General features: G+C 45.0%; 1 long non-coding RNA gene across 1 annotated transcript; it reads left to right on the top strand.

Moving 5' to 3' along the window:
• Positions 1-1201: 1201 nt before the first annotated feature.
• On the top strand, positions 1202-2619 carry LOC120964351 (uncharacterized). Its single transcript, XR_012184184.1, has 3 exons — positions 1202-1570; positions 1664-2142; positions 2224-2619. It is a non-coding gene; the product is annotated as an uncharacterized lncRNA (long non-coding RNA).
• Positions 2620-6166: the final 3547 nt, after the last annotated feature.

Below are 6166 nucleotides of genomic sequence, written 5' to 3'. Positions count from 1 at the left end.
ATGGCACTGTTCGAAGCGTCAAAAGAGTGTGTATCGCTTCGGCGGATGATCGGCCACATTCAGCAGACATGTGGGCTGAACACCGTACAAACCCCTACCATTATCTATGAAGATAATGCTGCTTGTGTTGCACAAGTCCAGATGGGTTATGTGAAGAGTAACCTCACAAAGCATATTAGTCCCAAGTTCTTCTATGCACATGAGCTACAACAGTTGAATGAGGTGAGAGTTTTGCGTACTAAGTCCTGTGACAATCTTGCTGATATGTTCACTAAATCATTACCGGCATCAACCTTAGAGAGGTGTGTACGTGGAATCGGTATGATGAGACTTAGAGAGATGCAAGGTTCAGGGGGAGAAACTTCACAAACTCGTCGCTAAAATCTCAATCCTGATGATCGAGTACTCAACTTGATGGTTGAGTGGATTGTACTCTTTTTCCCTTGAGTGAGTTTTCCTGATGTTTCTCACACGAGGTTTTTGACGAGGCAATTCGTGCAATACAACAACGTATACTGTGTGCTCTTTCTCCACATTTTTTCCCACTGGGCTTTTCCGAGTTTTGAGGCATGGATATACGGATAATTACCCAAGGGGAAGTGTTGGGAATCCGGGTCAACCCGGAGGGGTGGCGGCAGCCGCGTGCAAAGCGCACGGGCCGGCCCCTCCCGTTTCCCCTCTTTTATTAAGTGGGTACTTATCCCTTGACCATCTACCCCTATATAAAGCAACGAGGAGCCATCATTGTAACACCTGATCATTGATTAATAAAGCTGGTCTCCTCTATCTCCCTGTGTCACTTTTACTTTCGCATACTTCGACTACTTCATCTACGACGCTCGCTCTCGCTCCGCAACCTCGAACCGGACTCGCCGGCGGAGTTGCGGAACAGTTTGCATGCGGTTGTGATTTTCTTTCTCGCATGGCGGTTGTGATTTGGGTGGTGTCAGTTTGTGTGTGCCCGTCGTCGTTTTGTGCATGTGACGGGCAGGTGCATGCATGCAGTTGCAGATGCCAATTTTGATGTGACCACGTCCTTGACGCATGCAACACCACTTCCTTTTGTTCCGCCGCGTGTTCTATCTCCAGAATCCTCCCGTCCAATCCACACCAATGGTTCTCGAGAAAACTCATCCACACGCCGCTCCACCGCTCTACGTATACTTATAAAAGGCTCCATCTACGCCTCGCTTTCTCCCCTACCCGAACATTGTTTCACGGCAGCCCTCTTTTCCATGGTGCATCAGTGCCCTATTGCTGTATGATTAATTGGCTGTCGACGTCGCGGTCGCCTTGAGATGGACGCTGCGCCGTGTTGGACGCCTGCAGGGGTGAGCCGCTGCCGGGCCGAATGCCATCGACGTCGTGCTGCTGGAGGGCATCGTGGCCGCACTCGCCTGCAGGGCCACAGGTAGCCGGGCCAGACGGCACCGCTGCGTCACGCGTTGCACGCCCAGTAGTGCTTCACCGGATGGCCTCAGAAGTCAGGGACAGCAGCGACGGGCCGAGGGTGCCGTGCGGATCTGTGGACCGCGGCCGAGTAGTGCTTCACCGGATGATCGCCGCGTTGGTATGCAGCAGCGGCACCGCGCCCTCTGCCCAGGCATTCCTTCTGGGCCGTGTTGATTGTTTCGACTCCGTTGCATTCATACTCGATTTTCAGGCTAGGTGTTGTCTTCCTCGACTTCCGTCGCTCCGGGTTTGCATCTAGCGCCGTGTTTTCGACCTCTCCGACTGAGCCACACGGTTGCCACCCACATGCACCCCTCTGGCATTCCCAGTCCGGCCTCGGTGGTTAACCCGCTGCTCTGCTGCTCTGCGGTTAACCTGTAAAAACCTGTACAATGTGCCTGTACGTGTAGCATTTTTGTTGCCGGATTCTATTCTCTCTGGTTCCCTCACGGCTGCGCTTCTTTCTCTGTCGCGGCAAGAGTCGTTGTTCAGGGATGTTACATGGATCTGGGTGCCGGAGCAGGTCGGGGAATGGAGGCCTGTGATGGACGTCGTGCATGCAAAGGGCGGGCAGCAGCCAGTAGGTTAGCCCGCTTCGACGGCTGACATCGACGAGGAGGCAGGGCTCTGAGGAGATGTCCAACGTCATTGACAGGTTCAGACGCGCCGACTAGAGCGTCGTCGAAGCCCGTACGTGCACGCAAGTGCGCACGAAAATGCTGCTTCGGTCAGTATTCTGGTCTTTGCTGCACTCACGCCTTGCCATGGCAGGCCTTGACGGTGTGAAGATTCTTGGTGCCAATGGCTACTTCCTGGATGATGAACACGATCGCAAAGAAGCCAGGCGGCCGGTGGAGGTTCGCTGGAGGTGATGGATGCCAGCTGGTGCATGCGTCAAGGACGTGGTCACCAGGTGGGCATGCGGCTGCAGCAGTATAGTTCACGACCGAGCCCTCCACATAAGCACGCGCTGGTGCTACACGTCGTGAGCCTTCTCAACGGCCACGGCGTGATCTATTTTAGTTTGCCTAACTTTATTGTAATGGGGATGAATCTATTTTATAATTGGGTGCATAAGCTACATCTTTGCCCTACTAAATATGTCATGTATTTCATGATATATATGTGATATATATGGGCTCGCTCTCGGTGAGACGAGGCCGGTAACTACGCTCCCTAAATTGAAGGCACGCCAGCCAGGGAAAGTGCGTCAGATCCTAAAGACTAGGATAAGAAGAGGACGTGTACAGCTATATACTGTTTAGGGCATGTATAATGGTGCTATCTTAGGAGTTCCACGTAGGATAAATGATGAAGTGAAGGAGAGTGAACTCGTAAGAAAAAATTTGTCTTATCTTATTTAAGAGAAGACAAGAGATGATCTCTTAGCATAATATATCTCATCATATTTTTAAGAATAGCGAGTTATTGAAGATAAGACTAAAAGATGACCCATTGTAGACAATTTTGTTTGTCATCTCTAAATTACATGCAAGACTTAAGATAAGACCGTCTTATCAACCATTGTACATGCCCTTAACAATAAGAAGATAGTGCTAAGAAACTATAGATGCGTCAATATCGATTGGTCTTATTACATTTTCCATAGTTTGGAGGGATCTTATATCCAAATTTTCTGTACTGACGGAACTGAAATTGTAGAATCGTCGCAGAAATTTAAGAGACATTTGTTCTTTATACATGCTGAAATATTTCAAACTTTCACTATGTCCAATTGCATGGGAATCTATAGTAGAGATCCAAATAGGTTTCTTCTTCCTTGGAAGTTTGAATCTACTATACTAATATACTAACCATTTTATGGAAAGGTGCATGGCTGTGTATAGATTGCAAGCACATGGAACATCGCTTATGGGTCCACGGAAGATAGTAAAGTAGCAACAGCAATTACTGGAGGACCAGTTTATATAAGATTGTTCCTTTGTTTTTTTATGAAACGTGCAACGACGAGAGATGATTTCTCTGCAATCCGTATGTTATTTGGATTGGATTTATCAACATATTCAGGATATTAGAGGGTACATAGTATTTAGGGCAGGGTTCACTGCAGTCACTTTACACATTATTTAGATTGGATCCATGGAAGCTATTTGAATGAATTTTGTTATATGTGAGTTTGCTCTGTTAGAGTCTTAGAAATCTGAAACCTTAGTGTGTACCAAACTGTTACATTATGGCCAATTGATCCACTTTATTTGGATCCTTGAAAAAAGAAAATTAACATGTCTTGGTGCATATATGTGGCGATCAATGTTCATCGTCCTTCTCAGTTTTACCTAATCTTGTTGTGTATCGACATATTTCGATTGGATCAATGTTCATCCCAATCGTATGCTCATGTCTCAAGATATCTAAACTTGCTCTATGGTGCACGAGCAAGTAAGATCAGAATTACAAGGATAGGCTTCCTTGCATTTTTTAAGGTTTAGTACATTTTGCTAGCATCAGCTGTACATTTTTGCTCCACTGGTCATTCCAGATATCTTGGTTTCACTTATAGAGCATTGTTACATTGACCTGGAGTGCATTAAAGAATTAATTCATATAGTATACATAACATAACATAAGATCCATCCAGTGAACAGTGGCTCTAATGAACATGTAACTTAGAGGACATCTACAGTTTCAACACTACATTCTACAAATATAATATACAAGTATTAACAACTCAAATGACTATTTATTAAAGAAAAAAGATTAATGCTTCCTTCAATTAATATTAATTGTCACTCAAACGGGTGTATCTGCCACTGAAATACGTCTAGATACATCAATTTCAGCGACAATTTATATGGACCAGTAGTAAAGAAAATATGCTACACAATTTTTTTTCACATACTGTCTCGGGCTCTCAGCAACAATTTGCAAAGGCCCTTTACCAGTTCATCACGGGAAACAATCCCGTAGGGAGCTCCACCAGAATGATGTAGACCAAAAGTGAATGTACTGTGTTTAATCTTATTAGAAATGTATCAGCATGTGCTTCATGTTCCCTAATATGTATCATGCATGGTGAAAATAAATGTCTCATTTTCAGTTACTTCTAAGAATGACTTCTTTAATTGTCATTATAACTTATTCGCACGGTTATCTAACTTTAATGTGAAATTCACTCACACAACAAAGAAAAAAAGCATCATGTATATATAAAGTATAAACACAACGTATCGACAGGGCGCCGCCGCGCATGGTTGTAATAAATTTACTTCTTTGTCATCTTCAACTTTTTTAATATATTGTTATGCCTCTCTTTAATTGATAGCGAATAACTATTTATTATTCTTTTGTTTGGATCATAGTTCATGTAGTCGCGACTTATCGACGAGCGCGGCGTGTCACCGCGCGGGCTAAGCTAGTTCCGTCTATAGCATGACCCTTTTACCATACGACCGACACCCCACATCTGGCTAGTCCCGGGACAGAGAAACTAGGTCCCTTCCACCCCATGGTTGATCGAATCATACCAACCTAGGATCTCGATCTCGTAGCTGAATAATAATCTTCCGGCCAAGGATACTAATCGTCCGCCCATCGCTCTTTGGTGATACGTCAATGAGACATAATATAACCCAAGGTACGGCCTTCCCATAAAGGCAAACGTGGTTTCCCAGAAAGGCTCGGTCTAGTGGGACTATGACTCGATCAACCATGAAGGATTTAATTTAACAAGTTTTAGAAAATGGAGGCAGTGGCTCTTGCCTTGGTGAAATGGATTGTAACATCCCAAATTTTTAATTTGGAATGTTATACATTAGGTCATCATTGCATATCATATTTTTATTGCATTTTGGCTCGATCCTAGAAATTTACGCAACTCAAGGACCCACAGAGAGAGTTGGGAATTTCGTTATTTTCATATTTGAATTTTCCCAAATTTTGAAAAGAGGATCGTCTGATTTAATTATTTTCTCTTCGAATATTCCTTTTATGAAAATAAAAGAGAGAGGATAAAATGACTTCCTCAAAATAAAGAAATATTGGATATTTAATATTAAAATCAAATAAGAATTTTTTTCGGAGTTTATCGCTATTTTATTTGAATTAGGAAAAAATTGCGTTTTTCAAAATTGCATTAGAGTCCTAAATAAATGTTCACCTTGTCCGCTAGATTTTTAGAGGACGGGGGAAATTTATTTCAGGATTTTTGGAGTCCGTTTAGTATTTATTTTCTTTGTTTTTCTGTATGAAATTGTTTTTTAAAAAGAGGTGAACCGACTTAGCCGGGCCGTACCCGACCCGGACTCGTCCGGCCGGCCTCTTATAAGGCCCGCCCGGGACCCCCCCCAGCCCAGCCGCCCCAGCCCAGCCGAACCCTAGCCCCGCTCCCGAGTCGCCGCAGCCGCCACGCGCCGCCGCCGCCGGAACCCGTCGCCGCCGCCCCGCCCGACGCCCGCCGGAGTGCGCCGCCGCCCTCGCCGGATCTCGTCGAGGTAGCCGCCGCCGGTTTTCTCGAAAAACCGATCGTTTTTTTCAAAACCCTAGATCTGTTTTTTTTTTCAGATCTGGTTCGGTTTTTTTTGGTTTAGTTATTTAGCGGACGTTCGTCCGTACGTTCGTTTTAACCAACGGTTTTCGCCCGTTAGTCACAGACAGCGAACGTTCGTTCATTAGCCTGTTCGTCAGTTTTTCTTTTTCCAGGGTTTTCCGCGATTATTTTCGATGGCGATTTCTGACCCGATTTTCGTTTTAGTTT

The sequence above is a fragment of the Aegilops tauschii genome, chromosome 5 (genome assembly GCF_002575655.3).
Source record: "Aegilops tauschii subsp. strangulata cultivar AL8/78 chromosome 5, Aet v6.0, whole genome shotgun sequence".
Taxonomy (NCBI): domain Eukaryota; kingdom Viridiplantae; phylum Streptophyta; class Magnoliopsida; order Poales; family Poaceae; genus Aegilops; species Aegilops tauschii.
The sequence above is the reverse complement of the archived record's forward strand: the minus strand, read 5'-3'. Positions and strand labels throughout refer to the sequence as shown.